This window comes from Bemisia tabaci, chromosome 3 (assembly GCF_918797505.1).
Source record: "Bemisia tabaci chromosome 3, PGI_BMITA_v3".
Lineage (NCBI taxonomy): Eukaryota > Metazoa > Arthropoda > Insecta > Hemiptera > Aleyrodidae > Bemisia > Bemisia tabaci.
In genome coordinates, this window is record NC_092795.1 from 31,072,642 (window position 1) to 31,097,226 (window position 24,585).

Genomic DNA, 24,585 nt, shown 5'->3' on the forward strand with positions numbered 1-24,585 from the left:
TCTCTTCAGCATTTCTAAAATTTAATTTGTTCCCTTCAAACTTCAATGCTCAACTAAAATGCCACCAGTAAGTAACCATCTAGAAATTACAAATATTTACCTTCGAGGGAATGAAACGCCTTTTTCAAGAAGGTTATGATCAATAGCAGCAGGAAATATTTGCACATAGTTTCTTCTGATCACAGTAAAGAGCGATCATTTTTCGTAAATTATATTAAAAAGATACAAAAATGCATAAGTAGTATGGATGGACAGAAGCACATGAAAGAATATACAGCTACTTTCTTTTACATTATCAATATATTTTTATTGCTTATAATTTCATTGAGACTTTTGCTTTGACAAATTGGGAGTTGGAAAGTAATACAGATTTACATCTGAACAAAAGTAAATATAATTCAGGTGAAGATGTTAACAGGAAAAGTAGATATGATGTATCTAATCCATGAATAGAGGGTTCTGTTCCGCTCCTGTGATACAAGGAGTATGGAGAGAAAATCTCTTTATGATTCGGTCAGGTAGTCATTGCACAGCCATAATAATCATCAGAAGCGCCTGAATAGATTGTGCTGATGTAAACTCAAAATTTCTTCAAACTTCTGGAACAAAGAGAAGAAAATACACTTGATAAAGCGCCCAAACCAAGAAACAACAAACAGATTCCAACAGTTGGAGGAAAGATACATTTTCAAAAAAATGGAGAGTCATGTGTCCACTCAACTGGCACCATGATTCCTTATCATCCCTAGAACAATGATGATTACATCCGTACATTACTTCATGGCCTGAGAGAAGATGGGGAGAATAAAGAGCCCCTCTGAAAAATGACGGGGAGAATAACGTGCCGGAGGTAGCGGGGTGCATAAAACGCGATCACTCGTGTTAGACACATTTTTTGCGAAAGTCCTATCAACACTACTAGCGAAAGTTCACGGAACTTTGCGCGAAAGTTAAGTTTCGTAAAACTATCTCTGTGTGGACAAGGCCTTCCATTCATAAGAAATGAACGAAAAAATTATGAAAGAACAAACATATATGTGGTTTAATAATTTAAACTTCCGCCGCCGCCGTGCCGCGCTGACCGCACTGTATTTGGCGCAATGCGGGAAGTATTCCTACAGTCTTGTAGGCGCTATGCGTTTCACGCCGACCGCTGCTGACCGCACTGAGTCTGACGCAATGCGTGAAGTATTCATGCATTCTTGTAGGCGCTAATATGTGTTACATGCCGACCGCCGCGCCGAGGGCTTCTCCTTTTCATCTCAAGTCCTCGTCATCATTCCTCTCTGCGCTGAGCACCAGGCCAAATTGCGTGTTTAGTCCCTCTCTTAATTCGACTAATTAAAGGTGCTGTCTCTTGTATCACCGAAAAACAACAAAATTAGAAATTACTATACTCTCAGGAAAGGGAGATTTTGTCCCCTCTTCTCATTGATAATTTTTTTTTTTCTGAATCCCATTTTTGGTGTATTTTCTCGAAGTAAATACACTATTTTTATACCTACATTTAAAAAAATTTAAAAATTTGCCGCCCCCTAAATTTGCTGCCATGGGCCGCGGCCCATGTGGCCACCCCCTTAATCTTGCCCTGATATTCATTGTTCCCACTTTGTTTAAACATTTAAAAAATTTAAATTTAAAATGTATTGTATTGGTTACTTATACAATATACAGGGTCTGAAGTATTTCTTGTTTTCTTGTGACCCTCATTTTCCAACTTTCAGTTTTCAAAAGCATGATTTTGGATCTCTTTAGCTCTGGCTTGTTTCTTCCAGAGATAATGGTGCTTGGATGCCTCGAATAGCTTTTCTTCGATTGATCGATTTTACATTTTTCATCTCACAATTCTTCCGATACTTTTATTATTATGTTCAATTTCAGAAATTCCCTTTGTAAGATTAATTGATTTTGACCCTGAAAATATCGTCAAAATTCTACTTAGAAGAGTTTGATTTTTAAAAAATTTTGGCCTTTCCGAGAGATGTTCCCGCATACTCCTGAGCAAAATATCACATTGCGCCCCCTTCGCCGGCTAAGGGTGTGCGCCCTCAGAGGTGCGTCAGTCCGACCCTGGATGGGCCCCTGGACGCCCCCTGTACGATTACGAAAGATAGACTTTACTTCAATTCATCTAATTGTTTCCCAAAATTGGGGGGGGGGGGGGCTGGGGCGGCCTGAAACACAAACCGGAAAGTAGTAAAAATTAAGTGTAATGTGTACTTAAAAATTTGAGTGCAGTGCTTTGCTAAATTTCATTATTCATTCAGTTTCCTCCCACAATACCCACCTGCATACATTTTACAACTTTTATAAACCGGGAGTACCAATTTCTAAAAATGCTGACCAAGACAAGTGATGAAATGAACGGCACGCCGTTCCGCTCTCCGACAAAAACTTCAAAAGGTAATTATAAAATTATTATTTCCAGAATCTGTCATATATTTATATTTTCAGTCAATTTTCTTCATGTACCTCCTCACGCCTCGTGGTCGTTTGTCAATAAAAAATACGATGTCTGACGTCGTTCGGACCTCACTGAAACCTGCAGAAGAGAGGGACGAAGATTGTAGAAAAATATTATTAATAAGTAGACCACTTTAAGTAGAGAGGACCCACGCTACATAGGTATTGCCAAATTCAATTGGCAATTTAATTTTTACAAGAATACGCTTCTAGGGATTTTTGAGCAAAATTCAATGAGTTTTCTACAGGAAATTTTCAAAGGAATCCGCACAAACGTTCTCTTGTAAAAAATTAAATTGCCCCTTTAAATGTAGTAGGTAATAGCTGTTGTGGCTTGGTTCCTTCCTGCTAAACGCGGTCCAAGTAACGTCACGTTCTAGGTAAATTGAGGGGGTCTGAATCAGCTTCTGGATGCGTGACGAGAGGAAAAGAGGGATCAAGCACTACATTAGGTCCCGCCAAAATCGATGAAAATCGCGGATTTATTTTTTCCCCCGAAACTTACGATGAAAATACATATGAAAAAGTAACGAGTTTCTACGTAAAAAAGGAACTAAGAAGATGTTACGTAATTTTTCGGAGGGACCGACTGGGGGGGGGGGGGGAGATCTCTAAATGTATGCATGTTCAGAGGGATGTCGAGGCCTTAAAATTCCAAAATCTTGAGCGACATAATTATAGACGGTCCTTTGTGAGAGTTCTGAAAGGACGGAGCGTCTTTTACCGAACGGTCGCGGATATTACAAATCGCGGATAATCAAGACCACGGAAAAAACGCAGATAATTATGACCTCGGGTGGTCGGGAATCATTTGTTTTCAAACGGTTGCGAACAATACAATTCGCGGATAATTAAAACCGTGTTCATTCCAAATCGCGGATAATCAAAACCACGGAAAATCGCAGAACGCACCTGACTTACTCGCATGCACGGTACCACAGAATGAACACTAATCAAAATAAACAAAATTCGTACATCTAGCGGTCTTCAGTATGTTATCAGCTACCAGGAAAGTCCAAGAAAACCCAATTCGGACCCTCAATGGGCTAGTTATCATCAAAATCCGGTTTCTCATTGAACAGACCTCGGACATGGTGATTGCTCTCATACCTGTGAGATTAGAGGGGCCCATTTTCAGTCAGTAAAGTTTCGATTTTTACGTAAAGTAACGAGCTAAAGTGACTGTACTTTAGTGTAAATTATTGGAATTTTGATGTCAAGATATTAGCAGCATGGCGAAAGGAAAGTTAAAGTACTACAAATCTAAGTCATTCAATCCAACGAAGAAATCCTTTGACAGGTCTGTGTACATTTTTACTGAGGTTCATGAAAAGTTTGCAGGAAAAACAAATTCAGTCACTTTTTGGTGAATTATGAGACTACATGATATCAAGTTCTTGCTAGCCCCTCCCCTTCTTCATTGACTTGAAACAGGGAATGGGGGTCCGCGACCCCCCTTCAACTAAGGCTCTCCGTTCCCTGCAACAGTATACTGAGGCGTCTGCAGCCTCTTTGCATCGAGGGCTTTCTAGACTATTACAAGTTTGGAAAGTGCCACATTCTACTGTTAGTAGACACTTTCAAGGATGGCTCGCTTAATACTGAGGACCCTGATTTCAAAGGCTGTTTCTGTATTAAAGATTTGGAAACATCCATTGTTGCAGATAAGAAAAGGTATGCTCCTTTCATAAACGATCTAGATGAAAAATTTATTTATCCGAGATTGGGCAAATTTTAAATGTTTCTTCAAAATGTTGAAGCAAACAAGAAGACTTACTTGCTTAGGTGTCTCAGGATAGGGAAGTCAGTCAGGGAAAAAGTACTCCTTTGATGTACGAATCACGTGTCCTAGAAAAAAAAGAGATTCGAGAGTCAGATCAGTGAGAGTTGTAGTGCAAGATTAAGAGACATTTTGAGGAACTATTATGGCCTGCGACATTGCTGGAAGTGCCTCACACTGACAATCAATCTGGAGAGTTCTGAGTGTGAAAAAATCACTGAAGAATACTGGGACTTCTGCTTCTTCGAAAATATGTTTTAAAATTTTGTTAGATGCATTATCAATAGACTTGAGGGGATACAGTTGAAAAACTGTAACGCCTCAGAGTAATTGACAAATAATTTAATCTCAGTCACACCGGAAAATATTATACATTTAGTAACAGTTTAGGAGCCACCAAGTCTGAAATGGTAATTTCATTGATCAAAACATTCTTTCTCCCGAATGATTTAAAATGCACTTATTCGCAGCTTACATGTTTCATTTCCAGAATCATCAGTTTATTTTATTTTTTCTTGTCTTTGGTTTCAGGTATAATCTTACAGGAATTGTGATGTATGAGGGTGAGGTAACCACAGGCACCTCCGGCCACTATGTTGCATATGCGCGAGATCGGAATGGACGATGGAGGCTGTACGACGATCTTGCGGACGATGTACAGATGGACCCACCCATACAAGGAGATATGAATCCTCACATTATAATGTATGCGATTGCAGAGTAATCAGGTGCGTTACGACAATGGATTAATTTTTTTCTTATAAATTGTATTAGTTATGCTTTCAGAAAAGGAGGCTTTCATGAAGCATAGATATAACTTTGGAACTGGAAAACCAAATAATCAGAATCCTAAAGAACAATTAAGAATAAGTGAACCAGTTTACTGTAAAAGTAAATATTGAAGTAAGAATACTGAGAGCCTCTTTGACCAGCTGATTCCAGGAATGCTAAATGTTAAAATATCTTAAGTTTTTTATCTTCATATGTTGATCTCTGGGCCGATCCTTAATTTTTGAAACAGAAATATAATGGGGGAAGGACTCGAAGATGGACGGTTTTTGAAAATTGAATGAAAATGTGAAAAAAAGTATGAAATTGGCGGCTTGGATGAAAATTACTTTTGCTAGACCAGAAGATATTGGGAAATATGCCTAATTCCTGTAAACTATGCTTCTTAACAGGACTGAAATGAGTGTAAAAGGAACTTACTGTAGTATGAAAGATTTGAAAAACCTCAGCTTCCTCAGAAAAATTTGCTGTGATCAATGTGAAATCAAAACATGAGAGAATAAACTTGGGTATCCTGTAAAAGGGAGGAAAGACTTTTTAGCACAGTGGCAGTATCCAGTTGGTAATTAAAATAATTCAACTTTGTATTGAATAAATAACAAATTATTGATAAATTCGATACCAAATGATAACTTTTGATATCGAAAGTAAAGTTGATATGGAGAGAGAGTGTAATGTGCTTCGATGCACCATTGAAAAAGTGGCCAAGTTCACACATGAATATTTTTCAAAAACTAGGTATGTTGCATCAATGCATCGGAATGATGGGAAAAACCAGCAAAATAGTTGGTCTGCCAATTAGGAATTCCTTCCACACTATTTTTCTTGTGTGGAAATCCAAATGCAGATTATTATCAACTAATATCATCAATTTTTCTTACCACAGGCCAACCAGACTGGATTTCTCTTCCTCCAATCCAAGGTTTTTGCTCTACATGACTAACATCACACATTCTTTATTGGCTTTGATAATCAGCCGCATTTAAGTATTTTTAAAATTTTTCCATTGTCCATTGTCCGTTGTTCTATTGTTCCATTGTTTTGGAATTGGAATTCCACCTTGATTATTGAAACCTGTAAATAATAATAATAATAATAACCCTAGTAGCAGCGTTATATAAAAATTACATAAAGTTAATGTAAAGAATGTATAAAGTGGTTAATTATATAAAAAAAACATAATATTTATATAAGAATGTGTTGAAGAATTATTGACACTAAAAAAACCGTAAATGTTATTTAAAAAAAAGATACAAAAAAGGAATAATTTATGTAAGCAAAAAGATATAAATTTTAAAGTTTTTTTGTATAATATTCATAATATTTTTAAATCAATATTAATTGAAACATTAGCATAAGGATTACTTAATTTGCATATAATTTTTAGATAATGAAAATAGGAAAAAAAGAAATTTATGTACGGAATTACTTTTAAATTTTTAAAAAAATTTACGTAATATTCATACACATTTTAAATTAATATTAATTGAAATTTTAGCGTAAAAATTACGCAATTTCCAAATAAATTTCATGTAAATATGACCTGAAAAAATGAAAAAATTTATCCGGGTGAAAAAATATAAAGTTTAAGAATTTTTTTATATGTTCATATGTTTTTTAGATGGATGCCAATTGAAATATTAGCAAAAAATTACGTCTTTTCCGAATAACTTTTAGGTGAATAAAACATGAAAAAAATAATTTATGACATTAACTCTTCCTATTCTTTTCCTTTTTATTTATTCATTACAAATTTTTTACCTACACAAGAAATTATGAAGAAGATGAAAATGGTAACTAGGCCTAAAATATTATCAAAATAATACGTACCTTTTCGTCGGCCTCCTATGGTGTAGTGGTTCCCTAGTAGCAGCGTTATATAAAAATTATTAAAAAAAAAAATCGTCATTAAGTAAGTTGTAAATAATCTGTAAATAAAAATTAAATGATGTTCACATAAAATTTAAGGCCTAGTTTCCATTTTTATCTGCTTGATTAAATCCTCTTTACGTAAAAAGTAGGTAATAATTAAGTAAAAGGAAGAGAACAGGAGGAGTGAATGTCATAATTTCGTTATGATAGATAAATAAAATTTTTGTAAAAAGTACATGAAAATTACTTAAATATTAAGTAATACGTACCTAATTTTTTTTTTTTTTTTTTTTTTTTTTTTTTTTTTTTTTTTTTTTACTACTTCAAATAGCCCTCAAGGGCTAATCCTACGCTTTAAGTCCCATCCCCCCTCCGTCCCTACTGAACCAGTCCCAGGCAACAATTGTTTGAGACCATCAAACTCGGGTCGCCTGGCCGGGAATCGAACCCAGGACCTCCCGATCATAGAGCAAGCGCTACAACCACTACACCATAGGAGGCCGACGAAAAGGTACGTATTATTTTGATAATATTTTAGGCCTAGTTACCATTTTCATCTTCTTCATAATTTCTTGTGTAGGTAAAAAATTTGTAATGAATAAATAAAAAGGAAAAGAATAGGAAGAGTTAATGTCATAAATTATTTTTTTCATGTTTTATTCACCTAAAAGTTATTCGGAAAAGACGTAATTTTTTGCTAATATTTCAATTGGCATCCATCTAAAAAACATATGAACATATAAAAAAATTCTTAAACTTTATATTTTTTCACCCGGATAAATTTTTTCATTTTTTCAGGTCATATTTACATGAAATTTATTTGGAAATTGCGTAATTTTTACGCTAAAATTTCAATTAATATTAATTTAAAATGTGTATGAATATTACGTAAATTTTTTTAAAAATTTAAAAGTAATTCCGTACATAAATTTCTTTTTTTCCTATTTTCATTATCTAAAAATTATATGCAAATTAAGTAATCCTTATGCTAATGTTTCAATTAATATTGATTTAAAAATATTATGAATATTATACAAAAAAACTTTAAAATTTATATCTTTTTGCTTACATAAATTATTCCTTTTTTGTATCTTTTTTTTAAATAACATTTACGGTTTTTTTAGTGTCAATAATTCTTCAACACATTCTTATATAAATATTATGTTTTTTTTATATAATTAACCACTTTATACATTCTTTACATTAACTTTATGTAATTTTTATATAACGCTGCTACTAGGGTTGTAGCGCTTGCTCTATGATCGGGAGGTCCTGGGTTCGATTCCCGGCCAGGCGACCCGAGTTTGATGGTCTCAAACAATTGTTGCCTGGGACTGGTTCAGTAGGGACGGAGGGGGGATGGGACTTAAAGCGTAGGATTAGCCCTTGAGGGCTATTTGAAGTAGTAAAAAAAAAAAAAAAAAAAAAAAAAAAAAAAAAAAAAAAAAAAAAAATTAGGTACGTATTACTTAATATTTAAGTAATTTTCATGTACTTTTTACAAAAATTTTATTTATCTATCATAACGAAATTATGACATTCACTCCTCCTGTTCTCTTCCTTTTACTTAATTATTACCTACTTTTTACGTAAAGAGGATTTAATCAAGCAGATAAAAATGGAAACTAGGCCTTAAATTTTATGTGAACATCATTTAATTTTTATTTACAGATTATTTACAACTTACTTAATGACGATTTTTTTTTTTAATAATTTTTATATAACGCTGCTACTAGGGAATTTATTGATTCTTTTGAGTTGAAACAAAAGATTACAAAGTCAGACATTTTTTAGATCTAATATACATAATTTTCTAATTTTTTTGCTCTAAATATTCTTCAATGTTATAGCATACATTTTCCTTGCAAATGCTAGTTTCTTTCATATTTCTCTGCAGTTCATTGTAGATCTTCTAGCAATTGAATTCGGGTCCTTTGGCAATCATTCCTTTTGGTATCTCTGTTATACTTATGTTCATCTCATTTCTGCCTCTGTAGTTTACTTTTTTTCTATTAAATGTGAAGTAGTGCCTATTTCTATTTACAAACAAAACTGATTCTCTAATATATATTGTATACAGTCACTAATTCATTTTCTTTGAATATCACTTTACATGTTTCTCTTTTTTTAAGTCCAAAAATGTTACGTAGTACTCTTTTCGGACATTTAAATATTCTATCAACTCCTTTCGAGTTTCCCCAGAGCATTATCCCATATCTTATCATCGAGTAGATAAAGGCATAATGAAGCTTAATCAAACCAGCTCTATTTAGTAAATGTCTTAGTCTATTAATTGCATAGCTGTAGGATCTTAGTTTTTTCACTATCATGTTTATATGCTCATTCCATTCAATATTTTCCTGTAAAAGTTCAGTGGGTGAAGATCAAATCCCCATCCAGATTATAAAAAAATCAGTCAAACACACACGTGAAATAAGAGCGAGAGTTTTCAATCTCACGATAGAATGTGGGCAGTAATGTAAATGGAAATCTACCGAAGTCTTTTCTTGAAAACTTCAGTGATTTTTCTTCTCTATGTATAAGAAGAATATTTTGTGACAATTTCAAGGTATGATGTTGGCTCAATCTCCCTGTCAAAAATAGAATAGAAGCGAAGTTTTTGACACATCGCAACCAATGTACACATTTTTCCAGTTTGATTAAACCTTGGAACTTTTCACGAATTCATTGTCATGATTCAGAGAAACAAACATTTATGGAAGGGTCCGATTGTTGTAAAAATGCTTAAAATTCAATTTTCTTATTCAAAGCAGTTAAAGGTTTTTTTTTTCCCCCCTAACATTCAAAATATGTAACTCAAGTCTGTAATGAAAACCTAAGTTAAGTCTCGTGACAGAAAGTGTCTCTCCAATCTTTAGTTACATAGAAATAAGTTGCTCTTTCCGTTGATATGTGTCTTTTAAAGGTCTTGTTCAAGCCAAACAATAAATAGCTGTGGTAACCAAAGGAACCCAAAATGAAGGTTTCCCAAGACTGACTTTTCCTAAATGTCTTTCTTTTTTTTAAGCGAGGGAAGTCTCCGATGATTAATTGGTTTTGCATCTACTTACACAATGAAATCATTGTGAGTTTTCTATTCAAGTTTACTTTTACGTAAAGTTTTTATTATTTATTTAATTTTTCTAATAGTGTTCAGAAGTTTTAAGTCTGTGATGAAACTTAGAGGAAGTATATTTCATAATTTTTGAATCCCATAATCCTCTCAGGTATTCTTTACGTCTCCAAACTTTAATCTGGTCGCAGGACAAAATGATTCAATCTGTTTAAAAAAAACCAAGTGTTTATTTTTATTAACTTTTGAGGAAAAGTTGAACTTTTTCAACAAGGCATTTTTAAGAAATTCCCAATCTAAAACTTCAAAACATCCCTTGACAATGGGAACTAAGTATCAGAGATTGTAGCTTCTTCTGATGAGAGTAACCCTTTCTTTTATCGTCTTTGAAAATGTATTGTATTCATTCTTTATTTCAGGAGGTGATATTTCATTCCTATTTTCCATTAAATTATTTTTACTTTCTTCTTTGAAATTTGATTTTCTCTTCACTTGATCCCACAGTATTTTTAACAGGTTTTTACTATTGTTCATGGCTTTTTCAATATGCTCCAACTTCTTTCTTTGTAATAATGTCAAGTATTTTCTTTGAAAACTTTTAAAACTTTCATTTGCCTCTTCTGAGTCATTTGCGTACTTTTGTAATGTTAGATTCAGCATTATGATTAAAGTCATTGATATGAAGGAATTGTTGAAAAGCTTCTATAGTCATGGAGTGGCGGGGAGAGATAAGCTCTTGTCAGTGGCAAATAAGAGTTTAGCCACCGAGGGATGAAAATTGGTTCACTAGAAGTTTGGCTTGTTTTCTTCATAGTCTCCTTTATATGACAGTAATTAATGGTAGTTCGTATTAGACAGTAGTTTGATGAAAATTTTATTCCCTTTTTTCTTACTTTGGGAAATGTATCAACATCCTAATCGTTATCCAAATTGTAAAAATAAATCCTCACTTACTTATCATGAAGGTAACGACGGTGATCCACAATGAGGAAAAGCAGTTGAATTCATTTAATTTCAGGCAGGGAGGAGTCACATTTTCTTCTTTAGATACTGATAGTAAGCCGAAAAGCCAAATTCATGATGAATAGTGAGATTTCTCACATACAAATCACGAAACTATTTCACTTCACACAACGCGACAGATTTGTTTGTTTTCATTCGCACATTCGAGGAAACTTTGAGGTTAGGTTTCGTAGGTAACAATAACAAACATTGGAAAACACGGGAGGAAGAATCACAGACCTCGAAGTGGAGTCAGCAATTAAAAAACGCTGAATTCAATTTAACTTTGTTTGGCCTGAAATTTTCGGAGCATCAATTTAAAGCAATGGGCTTGACATTTGCGATTTAGATGAAGAAAATTAAAGGGTTAATTTTAAAGAAAACTCGCTCCTTCTCATGCAGTTGCTCAGAACTCACATGAGGTGTCCTCACCTCTGAAAATTAGCCGGCTTCAATTCTTAATTTTCTACAATGAAATTTTGAGTGCAGATCGATTTAACGTCTGGCAACAGAAGTGCGATTCCAAAAATCTGATATTCTGACTCTTTTTTTCAAAGAGAGTCCATTTTCGTCACGAGAGTCGCGTAATGGCGGCTTTTCGAATTTCGCGGTTCTTTGTCGACCGTGGCGCGATCTCTTATCACAGATTCTCAACTCGACAAGCCATCGAATCACCTTAATTACTTTACGAGACTTAGGTATGCCAGAGGGAAAGTTCATTGCCCATTTGCACATTTCAAAATTTTTATACTCAACTTTAAATTTCTGACCAGAGACGGTCATCTCTACTCTCATCTCATGTACCTTACTTTTGTCCAAAAATGACTCGGTTTTCTCTGTATAGCTTAGTCCTAGTCACCCTCAAGTATGTGGAAAAGTTCACAAAGTTGAATTTGTGTTTCCAATTTGCTGAAAGGTTATCATTGACCGTGATTTATTTTATTTTAACTTATTCTTTCGTCTCCTGCGAAACATCAAAGCCTGCATCGTTCATTATTATAGTTTCCAGCTCTTTACTGTAATTAAATTGCGAAACTATAATTTGATCATTAGCAGAATATCCTTCGATGTACACTTTCAACCCATAGAACTCGTAGCGCAGACTACGGAGCTACAGTGATTGACACGGATGAGAAGTCTGTAAGTAAATTTATGCACTACCTTAACATGGCCCCATTATCAGTTGCAGTGTTACATAATTATGTCTAGATTTCATGGAAACGGTTACAGCTTCATGTTTGTCTCCCTGCATGCTTTGTTTTGATTTGGCTATTATTAAGGAGTCAAGAGTAGAGAATTGGAAGTCTGCGGGAGAATTGATCCATTTATTTCCAACATCATCAGTACCTATAGCCAAGTTTTACATTTGTAGAGAATGATGCGGTGTAGGAAAGCTTGAGTCCTCCTTTCCTCTGATTTCTTTCAATTGTAGATATGATTTTAAATTTATTATGTTTGTGTAAGGGAGTGTACATATTTTATTTATTGGTGATAACAAATGGTTCCTTATGCTGGGCACTTTCAATTTAATTATATACTTAGTAGACCTTTCGTACCTAATATTATCTATTTGCTATCTACCTAACTTATGTTCTTGTTTGTACCTTGCTAAGTGCAGTGATTGTTATCATTTAAAAAAATGCCTTGAAATTGAGCATAAGATATTATCTGGTGTGAACTTTGGGAACTGATAACGGTATAATGTGCGTTTATAATTTGAGTATGTATTCTATCCTCGTTCCTTTCCTTGCTATCTGATCTGAGGTTTTTTTTTTTAAATTTTCATCATTTTTTCATGTTCCATAGAGAGAGTAAAATGAAGTAAAATAATAGAATAAAATAAAATAACGAACAAATCCATGTAAATTAGATATATCCTGGTTGTCCACAGTTCAATTCGAAGATTAATGCAAGTTTTTCGCCTTTCCTCCCAAGCGTCCGGCATAGCTCAGTAGGTAGGGTCTTCGATTAGTGTTAGGTAGGTTCTAGGTTCGATCCCCGATGTAGGCAAAAATTTCTATCCCATCAAATCGTTGTTCAGGCGTTGTAATACCCTTCTATTTTTTTTTTTTTTTTTTTTTTAAATTTATTTGTGGGGGGTTGGGTAAAAGGCCCCCTCCCCTGGCTAAGAGCAATAAGAGCCCCCCTGAATTTAATGCAACCTTGATAAGATCCACTAGGCTTCGATTCATGCATCCAAGAATTTCGGTTAGGTGTACAGAAGCCTTCGGCACGATGAGCCGAAGTTCGGTTCCCCGGACCGAGAACTTCGTGCTGACAACCGAAAAATTTCGGCTCGTTCTACCGAAGAACTGGAGTTCAGTGAACTGCTATAATTGGTGTTCCATATGAACCAATCGTAGCGGCACAGGCAACCGAAGTTCGGTAGCTGACGCCGAACTTTTTTTCTCCGTGTACATATATAACGTATATTGTACATTCAATATTTTAAGGATAGAAATAAAACCAAATATTCACCAATGACAATTTAAAAAGATGATTCAAAAGGAGAAAGTAATAACATTCCATTTAGAAAATGAGCAACCATAACAACACCTCCTTCTCTCTCAATTTCTCATTTCCATACTGTCAATATAATTTTACTTACCGACTAAAATATAACGCTCTGGACCAAGTCACTGTTGCTCAGTTTACGCGAAGGCGTAAATTACTGGACAAAAAAGGTGCGCGGACAAAAAATCGTTGAAAAAATGTCCTGAAACCATCCTGATAATGCGCACGTAATTTGAGCCAAAGACGATGACCATTCGTCTTTCGAAAAAATTAAATGCAACAAGAAATCCTTGACTTTACTAGCCTAATTACACGTATATGATTTCCTAAGTGCAATGGCGAAATTATAACACAATATAGCCTGGTAAATACCTAAATTAGTGAAAATTATATTATGTTCGCCTCTTTCCCTCCTAAAATAAGGATTGCTCCCAGTTTGAGTTTGATGTGCAGAGGCGATTGCTAGCAACACCGAGAAACAGAGGAAAAAGTGAGGGCGCAAGATTCGATGATTCTGTTTCTGAGGGGGGGGGGGGGGATTGCGGCGGGAGAGGCTAAGAGGAGGAGAGAGGGGGCGTGGAGCTGTCGGTAGACCGATGCTAGACGGTATCGTGGTTCGTGGCGCTTGCTGCGCGAACTAGGCGCTAATCGTGAACTTAATCATTAATTGCACATGTGAACTCTTTCCTGTTGCAACAATGCTGAATGCGGGTGTGCTGAATTGCTGATAGTGATAGGATTGCGGCTAAGGCAAGGGTCTGAAGTGAAACCGCCGCACTCATCGATTTTGGGGCCCATGGAAAATGAAGCACAATTGCAACTGACGTAATTTTTAAGCCCGAATTCTCTCTTTTCAGACAAGAAGGAATTGATTGCATCAACCATGACACCAGATTTTGAAATTTCGATTTCGACGAAAAATTCTCTTTTATGACCCAAAGGCTAGTTTCCGGGTGGGGGCAGTTTAATTCATCTTCCTGAATAGTAAGGTCGTATAAAGTTAATTGTGGTGTGAACACGGGGAACCTAGAATTTTAAATGACTTCTTCTCGAAGCTATGACTTTTGTACTGCAAACTGTCACCTGTCTAACTCTGGATTTACTTGACATGTTTAGCGCTTTATTGTTTCAAAATTTCCTTAGAGTTTTCCCCTTTGTTCTGGCATCAATACCTCAATTTTGAGATTTCTTGGACTGAGGACCCCTTCCCTTGGAGTGTCACATAAAATCAGGGACGAAAACATTTCTCAGGAGCGATTAAGCCATAATCAAAGCCACAAACTTTTTTCTCGCCGCAAAAAGGTCAAAAGAACACGTGGAGTCAAAAATATTAAAAATCAGCCCACTTTTCATTATTTTACTCGTATTTGCTAAAAATAAGAAAAGACCCGAAGGGGAGGAAGAAAAGGGAAAAGAAAAAATGAAGAACAAATAGAAGAAAAGAAACAGAGGAAAAAGAAAGGAAAAGAGGAAGACGAAAGAGAAAAAAGAAGATGTAAAGGAAAGGGAAAAGAAAACAAGAATTAGGAAAAGAAAGCAAAATGATAAAAAGTAAGAAAGAAGAAGAGGAAGAAAAAAGAAGAAGAAGAAGAAAGAAGAAGAAGAAGAAGAAGAAGCAGAAAAAAATAATAGGAGAAGAAGAGAAGAAGAAAAGGAAGAAAAAAGAAGGAGAAGAGAGGTAAAGGAGAAGAAGAAGAAGAAGAAGAAGAAGAAGAAGAGAGGAAAATGAGAAGAAGAAGAAGAAGAGAGGAAAAGGAGAGGAAGCAGAAGAAGAAGAAGTAAGAAGAGAAGATGAAGATGAAGAGAATTTGAGAAGAAGAAGAAGAGTAGAGGAAGAAAAAAAGGAAGAAAAAGAGAGGAGAAAAGGAGAGGAAAAAGAGGAAAGAGAAAGAAAGAAGAAGAAGAAACGAGGAGAAAAAGAAAAAACGAGGAGAAAAAGAAGAAACGAGGAGAAAAAGAGGAAACGAGGAGAAAAAGAAGGAACAGAAGAAAAAGAGGAAGAAAAGTTTTAAGGAAAATCTACCTTACGTCACACACGAGCCAAGCTCGCACGCTCCAACATTCTCAGTAACCCCTGCATACTTGTTTAAATTGAAATTAACTATATCACAATTGCGTTGTTTCTGAATTAAGATGAAAAGTTTGTCAATTTCTTATAAATATCGTGAGACCAATCTGGCATCGGATTAATAAGACGTCGATGACGACGACGAAGACGATGAGGAACGCGATGGATGAACGGATGGACGGGGTGACGCGACGACGACGACGGGGACGGGCCAATGGGCCAACGAGGGGCTCGCCCGGGGCCCGCCCCCCTCCCCCTCCCCCTCCGCCCCCCACCCTCCAAAAGTTCATGTCGCGCCGCGGCGTGCACACTCTGAGGACCTGCATTAAAGTCCTTAAGTGGGACAAAATTCTCTCAACTTGAGATACATTAACATTCCGGTTTTTTACCTATGACCTGCTAATTTCAACAGGTGGATTCTACCACTTCATTCACTTTCGTTTCGCATCTCCATCATCGCACTATTCCATTACTCCAAATACACCTTTCGGCCCTTTTTTATTTTATTTTATTATTTTCCACTCGTTGACTCCTGCCAACTCGCGGCACTCGCGTCTTCCAAGTTCAGCTCTTTCGGCTTTGTCACATGATTTGTACTCACGCTATCATCATCCGCGCATTCTTGTATTTTTCGGAAGAGCATCGGCGCGTGGATTGACCCCTCGGTCTTTGTGACATTTTGACTGCGATTTTGTCTCTAAGAGTTCATATCTCACGTCGTGAATAATTGGCTGCCATCGTTTACTTCATTTCAAGTGATAATATTTATTGTTTTCTATACATACATAAATTAATTTATCAAAGCTTTTATCAATAAGTGTTCTCATTACGAATTTGTGACGTATAAGTGTGGCGCTTTTTACCGCCAGAATCAACCTCAAATTTTTGAGGGCGTTCGTGTGGTTCTTTATCTCACGCATCTTCAGTTCGTTCACTCGTTGCAATTATTAAGCAGTATGGATTACTCCTAAAAAATGGTAAGCGCACGATTCTATATCTTTCCTCATTTAATGAAGTTATATTGTTTTGCGATGTGTGTAGATTTAACTACAACACTAATCACTTCAAAAGCGCAGATTTTTCATTCTTCATGCATTAAACTACGAAAGAAAAGTGCATTTGTGAACCCCCGCCCCCCCCGTCTGAGGAAAAGCGGTGAACACTAACCCTGAAAATCATAAAAGACTAAGAGGAAAAACTTTAAACCAAAAATTAAGAATGACATGAGTCTCGATATATATCAGAATTATTCTCACAAAATTCAATTTTCAATGGAAGAATGAGCCAATGAGTTATCTTTAAAGGATTTTGATCACATATTTTTGATAGAGTGAAAAAAAATTACACTTCATTATTTGGAGTGCGTGGGATCCAAAGGTCCTAAAATTCCTATTTCTAACTTCGAAGAGCATCCAAAAAACTATAACTTTTTTACACCGTAAATTGCTTGATTTAAAGCTGAAATTACAGTTCAGGACCACTGTAATTGGACATTAAACATTTTAACAGTCAAAGTCTACATTACGTTCTGGATTTCCCAGGAGGGAAAATGGTTTCGCGCGTTTCTGATCCTAAATTTTTACACCATTGAAATTCCATTTAATGCATGCTCTTCAAATCCTGACGTTTCAATTTTGTAACTTCTACAATTTTTTGAGGACAGGGTAATGTAAACGGAACCAAATTTTAAACTTCCCAGTTAAGGCTTTTATAAAGATTCTTTTGTCTTTATTTTCGTCCAATAATTTTTGAAAATTTACAAAGTTACTGGGGGTAAATTTCTCCCATCAGCCCTCAGAATTTAATTTTTGCCATTTTTCTTATACATTAAAATGTGGCTTAGAAAGTACTATTTAGTAGTAAAATTATTTCAGTCTCGTAAAAACGTGAAGTTGTGCTTTTTTTATTCTATGAGCTTTAATTTAAGATGATAGCGATTGGTTGTTCTCCTGTATGATGAAAAAATCAAACAATTTTACGTTGTCGTAAAAAAGATGTAAGTGTTTTTTATCTCGCATTTCGTTGAAAATCAATTAAACATAAGTACAAAGTGGACATGACATCAGAGAAATGTTCAACATCCTTCATAAATAATCAAGCAAACCCTGTGACAAGAGTTAAAAAATATTAATCATAAATTAATTCTATGCAAAATCCTAAAATGAACAAGCAGGTGGGAGGGTGTACCTAATTTTTGGGTTTTTCGAAATTGGAAAAGCGCTACCTCTAAAAATTTTCACTCTGGTGTAAAAATAAACATACTTTTTGAAAAATTCAAAAATTTTAATTTTTACCCACCTCTCAAGGGGTAAAAAGAGCCTAAGTGCAAAGTTTGAATTTATGCAACTTTAAGGTGTCATTTTGAAGTAAAAATTAAAAGTTACAGCCCCTTCGGACGAAAACTTTGTCAGTTTTGCATCCGGTGTGGGCAAGAAAAGCTTTCACGTGGTCGAAAAAGGATATCACCGGAAATGTCACACTCATTCAGAATACGCCAAAATATCCTTTTACCGGGCGAGGAGAGATAATTCTAGCGCATCGGCAGTTCACCTTCAATTTTCGATATAGGCATTACGAGCTCTCCCGCGGCCGAATAGTGGTATCAACGTGAACTAACACGCTAATCAGGAATACACACAAAAAACAGCTCACTGGTAAAGAAAACTTCAATGCCTTGTCAGTTCGCCTTCAATGTTTATTGTAGGCAACATAGGCTCCCACGTGGTCGAATAGCGGTATCACCGTAAATGTTAAGCTTACTGACCAAACATACACAGACAAGAAGAAGTGACTTTGCTCCTTTATTAGCTAGTGAAATAAATACGGAAATCAACAATATTTTTAAAAGAAAAACAATAGGACGATGGGTTCCGATAGAAATGAGGCCGGTACTGAACTCGGTAAAATATCAAAGTTCGAAGTTGGACATAGTGTGAGGTTAACTGTTAGTAAGCTGAGAACATCGGGTAACGGAAGGAGGTGAAGAGGAGGGCGCGGAAATACGCGTTCTCTGTTGTAACATTTCAGGGAGACACTAACACTATCGTCCCTAAAAGTTATGTATCGAATAATCAATAAGTTTCAAGCCGTGGTCATTTCTATACATCAAAATTATAGCTACTATGGCAACTTTATTCTTGAATTACTTTCCTTCATAAAGTTTGATTTTTTATTTTATTATTCCTAATTCTTTATTTTCATCTTATTTACAATATAAAATGTAGATATAAATTGCATTTCGATGAAAACTCTCTGCATCATCGAGCAGTATTAAGTTTCGTCACCGCAAATAATCGTTTTTTGCTCGAGACGAATGAAAGTACGGACAGGAATCTCCGTTTTCCTTCATTTTGGTAGCTATGCAATTTGAGCCACTCCAAGGGCTTAATATTTGTACCGTACTTTCGGCCTTTAACTTCGGAGACACATGGTTTTTCTCCTCTGGCCATCGATATCAGTGGCGAGGCGTGAATGATCGAATATCGATATCTCCTCATTTGAAGCTATGTTGAAGAATCGATAAAGAATGTTAAGGTGTTCGTTGCAAACACCCTGCTAATCGATCCTTTTCCATAGGTCAAAATGGCAGATCAATCGATTTATCGCAAGGCACGCCAAGCCACTGATCGATATATGTATAATCCAGCTTCATTTCGATCAGTGTCAAAAACACTTGTCAATGCCTCGCTCAAGAGTTGACTTCCAAAATTCCCGTAGTGTGAATGGTTTCCTACGTAACGTAATACTTCGAAGAGAAAACATTGGACCTTTTTCTGTAGCTCAGACGCTGTTCAGTGACACATCTCATTCAACTTAAGGGAGAGATTAATCGTTGCATCGTGCGCTTGATTTTGGTAATTTGTTTTTTTTTCGTCCGATTTTGCAACGGTAAAAACAGATGCGATCAAGAACCTGGGCGGTCTGGGCCTGGGCTGACGTCATAGTAGGTCTCTGAATCAAAGGCTACATCCGCGTCAGCTCCAACGCGGCGCGACGCGACCGTATCGTCACGCTGACCAATCCTCACGTCTCGCTCCTCATTTTACTTCTTTTTTAGTTTTTTTATTCCCACTTTTATGTTCCGCTCTCGTTGCGCCGACATTTCTGCACTCGGATTTTGACCTGCTTTCCAGTGGTTCGAACATATCAGAAAACTGTCTTTTGAAATTAAAAGTGAAATTCGATCGACATTTCGATGCCTCCAGTGTGAAACCACGTATCTCCATTGCGGTATCTCGAAATCTTTGCCCCTGTTCATTTTTTCAAAGAGGGGAAAACCGATTTCATACAGCTTGAAATTTACACAGAGTATACTGGAAGGAGACGAAAGGGACGGCCATCAAAAGGGCGGCGACAAGGAGTTTAGAGAAAATGAGGGTGTGTCAACTCTCTGAAGGGCTATTGGAGGATAGGGAACTTTGGCGGCTAGGTGCCGTAGAGCGCCAGAGAGCGCTGTGAAAGCGGCTTTATGTATGCATATTGGGCTGATAAAGAAGAGAAATTAAGGAAGTTTTCAAAAAAGTACGTCAAGTGGTTCACCGAAAAAAAAGTGAAGTTGATTTAACATTCTGGATGTAGAAAAAGTGTGCGAGAACTTACAAAATGCTGAATTAACTCCTACAGCAGTAATTTTAGCAGTGTCAAGATGTAAAACTAACTGCCGTAGTGGGTAATTTAGCACTTTGTGAGTTCTCGCACACTTTCTTTACATCCAGGATGTTAAATCGACTTCACTCTTTTTTCGGTGTTGGAAAATTTTGGAAGATTTGACTGATCATTTAATGGGTGATTTCACGATAATAGGAATAGTCGTGTCGCCGTGGGTTTTGAACGACACCGGGCAAAACGATTGAAAACCAAATTAATTAATCAATAGGAATGATGTCCCTGAACCTATCCATGCTAAAAAATATGATGAATTATTATTATATTTAATAATATGAGACTTTAAAGGCCGAAAATGTCCGGTCGGTTACGCGTCGCCAACCCCGATTTTGAAGCAAAAGAGCAATTTGCGGTAACAAATCAGTACTGATCATGAACTCTTTGGCAATATTTGCTGAAAAGAGACTCTAGTGTTCAAGAAAATTGCCAGTTTGAAGTGAAATGTTTATTATTGAGCGAGAAAAGTCATAAGAAAGAGGTGTCGCCACATTTGGCAACAAATTTTTGCAGTTGTATAAAGTGCAGTGTTTATCTCGCCAGATGGAGTCAGGAGTTTCAGAACTGCCATCAAATTGTTCGCTGAAGTCTTCTTGACAAAGCTATTACTAATAAGTCACTTTTTTTTACAATGAAAACTTTAATTATTATGAAAACCAGTGATTTTTACGTGTGTAGCACTAATTCCTCACTACGCAAAAACCTCAATTTAATAGTATTAAACTAAAAGGAAGTCTCCAAAGCTTAGAAAACTTTTAAGGCAGCATTAATTCCACCTCATAACTCAAGAATTGCCAAGTTTCATCTGTTGTATCATCTTTAATCTCACATTTTTGAGTGTCGGTTACGCTGTGTCTGTTACGTAACCGACACAATTTGGCAGGGCCGCCATGTTTGCGTGGACCTCCAGCAGTCCCGCGGGAAGCGCTGATACCTGATTCAATGGCTTGTTTATCAATCACTTTAACTTTGCACTGAATCAAAATAGAGCGTGCCAAAGCTGGAAAAAGGAAGTTTAATACCTTTAAAATGAGGTAATGAAATCCTGTTAAAATTGGTGCACTTTTATTTCTAAGGTATTTCACATTTTAACTATTCCTGTTATCGTGAAATCACCCTAATCGGGATGAAAATAATGGCGGTGTTTTTTTTAATTCCAAAGAATTCGAAATGTGAACGAAACTTTTCTCAGAATGATCCCATGATGATAAATATTTTTTTGCTTTGAGGGTAAAAAAGATGACATACAAATATGAAACATTTAGAGAGTCTTTGGAGAGTTTTTCTTTCATCCGTGGGAACGTTCAATAAAAAAACTTTAGAGTGTGACCAGGAACTCTTCAGGACCTCAAAAATCTGATCCCTATCTGCTTATGAATTGGTGACAGAAAGTTTTAGCGAGGCAAGAAATCGATAGATTCTCCGTCGCACTTCAAGAAATCGATAGATTCTCCGTCGCACTTAAGTGCGAACCTCAAACCCTTTTAAGCGCTCAGCCGATAGGCAGCGCTTTTTGATTTCGACTTGCCTCTGAGTACTAGTATACTAGTGCTAATGCGTTTAAATGGCGCACCAGCTCATCGATGTGTAGGCTTTTTTTTGGGGGGGGGGGGGGTCCATTTTTAAAATAAATAAAGCTGTGAAAACTGTATTTTATGCTTTTAACGTAATGCGTAGGTAGTTTCGATCGTTTGTCTATAGGAAAATTTCTTAGCGGTAAGTAATTCTTATCGAAATTGATCGTTGAACTCAAATGAAGCCTAAAAAAAAAACGCGCCTGATTAGCTCAACGGTGAGCTCATTTTCGGGAAACAAAAATACGCGTTTACGGTTTCCTTGGTAACCTTTGTTTGCTATCAGCTGATGTTTTATTTCCATTTCCCAGCCAAGTCGACGGAGTTTATACGTCCTTTCTTCATTAAATACATTTACTAACACCTGAGCGCTTTTCTAATACGACAGTATTAGAACTTTTCCGCTTGTTTAATCTGTAATTTTCCGCCAAATCTATATTTGAGCGTCAATAATGAAAGGATAACAGTGGACACTTTCAGACTGAAGACACGAGGAATTTCATGGAAAATATTGAGAGTTGTGGCTCCAGTAACTGCATGACATACGCAGCTTTCATCACTATTAATTACAGCAATTAAAGAGGGACTTGTGAAACGTGCTAAAGAAACAAGTCCCAGTCCCGCATCGCAGAAAAGTGAGCACCTGGAATTAATCGATCTCCCATATCTAAATAATTCTAACTGCAGTAATGGAGAAGTTGGTTAATGGCGCTCGCTCGGGATGCAGTGCAAGCAGACTTGCGGGTCATGCCGGGCTACCCGTGTCCGAGTACGACTATTAAGTTGTTTGCTAAATGCGAGCGGAATGACTTTCGATAATGAGCTCGAGTATTCCTTTTGATGAGATTTTTATCGTGTAACGTGTGATGTGGACTACGTTTAGCAGAAAGGAACCAAACCACAACCGCTATTTTTTCTAACTGAGCGATTTAGTTTTTTACAGGGGGACGTTTGTGCAGATTCGTTGGAAAATGTTGGGGAATTTTTGGGGAAATGTTGCACTGAAAAAAAAATCTCGGTGTATTTACTAAGAAAAGGGTAAAATTACCAAAAATTTAGGGTTCTATTTGATCCCAGTTTTTTCTAGGTAAAATTACCATTTATGGAATTGGTAATTTTACCGAGAAATCTCGGTAAAATTATTGAACTCTCTCGGTAATTTTACAGGACCTTGGTAAAAAAGCCAATATTTTTTATCGACTGTGGTAGAATTACCGAGATAAAATGGCAAAGTTACCGGGAATTGATTACCAATAAAAGTGGTACTCTTACCTGAAAAAACAGTAAAAATACCGGTTTTTAGGTAAGCTTACCAGTCTGGCTTGGTAAAATTACCAATAATTGGTAAAAAAAGTGAATGGTAAAGGCACCAACGGACCTTGGTAAAAACGCCGAGAACTTTTTTTCAGTATAGTGGACCGAATTCACCATCCGCGCCGAATGTTCTGAAGCATAAAATCTGGGGCTCAGCACATTCTCTTTTTTTCAGCGTGGAGTAAAACTAACGGAAAGAGAAGGAAATAAATATTGGAAGTGCTACGAAACCTGAAACTTCTTCTCATTTTTCTTCTTCAAAACATTTACGTAGGTTAATCCGTCTGAAATCGCTCTATAACAATGCATTATATAGCTTTGTTCTTTACAACGTTAAATGTTAACAAAAAGTGGCATTTCGAAACTTTAATAGGAGGAGAGAGGAAGAGAGGCGGAAGAAAGATAGAAATTAATGTTACAACACAAAAAAATACTTTGATGAAGCTTAAAACTTAGGGTGTGAAATGGATAGCTTCCAGTGGTAATAAATAAAATGAATATTTCTCCGGCTGCAGCAAGAGAAAGTGATAAAAAATAAGAAAATGGATACCACATGGCTCGCTGTCATAAAATATGTTGACGATTGAAAGAAGTCTAATTGTAAGCTAACATCGAGACACATTGGTCCACGAGAAATAAAATGTAGACTAGAGCGAGCTTTTTTGTGGTAGAAAAAAAGAAAAGAAAAAAAAATATTTAAATGTGATGAATGCTATATCTCGTCTTAAATCACGAGATACACAGTCGTCAGGTGTCATATCGACAGAGAACGCTAATACTCCTAGACTTTATGCAGTATCCCTGTAAACTCATTATATGCATGTTTGAACGAGAATACTCTTTATCATCTTAAGGACCTTCTAAATAATGTGAAGTACCCAAAACGGAGGAGGTGTAGGAACGCTTGGCAAACTCCATTGAAGAAAGGACAGGAGAGGGAGAGGGGGGATGGAAAGTTGAACAATTCTGAAAATTACCGGAGGTCACATGTGAACATACGAATGAATACTGATCAGCTTAATATCTAATCATAATTCTGTAAAGTAATTGATCCGCATGTAAAAACTAGGAATTATTAACAGGATATCGTAGTGCGTCCACATACGAGTGCTTTACTTTTTAAAATCTAAGGCAAATGGAAGGAAATGAAAAATAAAATGGTTAAGGATAAAAGGAATGAGATTCTTCTTTAGAATGAAAATTGAAACTATATAGCTTTATTAAGTGTTCTGTATCGCGTCCAACCACTCCCTCGACCAGAATCCGCAACGCAGGCACAGACCCCCCCCCCCCCCTCTTCGAGCAATACGTATTTTATGAACAGCCCCTAAACAAAGGCAATACTTCAGAGCTTTGCTGTCCACTTCATTCCGCGAGGGAATATTTACGTGGGAATGGGAGATATGGCAGCCCCGCATTTGAGCTTTTAAGGTGTCAGCCGAGCCGCTCAGGTAGTATGACCATATCCGTGGTA

At 36.3% G+C, this 24,585-nt stretch overlaps 1 protein-coding gene and 1 long non-coding RNA gene across 2 annotated transcripts in view; one reads left to right on the forward strand and one right to left on the reverse strand.

Annotated features, from left to right (window-relative positions):
- Positions 1 to 281: 281 nt before the first annotated feature.
- LOC109037072 (uncharacterized) lies at positions 282 to 11,651 on the reverse strand. Its single transcript, XR_011899526.1, has 5 exons — positions 10,932 to 11,651; positions 5,914 to 6,106; positions 5,453 to 5,546; positions 4,241 to 4,311; positions 282 to 599 (listed from the first exon to the last, which is right to left on the reverse strand). It is a non-coding gene; the product is annotated as an uncharacterized lncRNA (long non-coding RNA).
- A 4,242-nt stretch (positions 11,652 to 15,893) lies between these two features.
- The window catches only part of LOC109043820 (phospholipase B1, membrane-associated), a 58,409-nt gene continuing 49,717 nt past the window's right edge, over positions 15,894 to 24,585 (forward strand). Inside the window, exon 1 of the mRNA XM_019061138.2 lies at positions 15,894 to 16,538. The gene's annotated coding sequence lies outside the window, so the exon portion shown is untranslated. The remainder of the gene's footprint in view (positions 16,539 to 24,585) is intronic.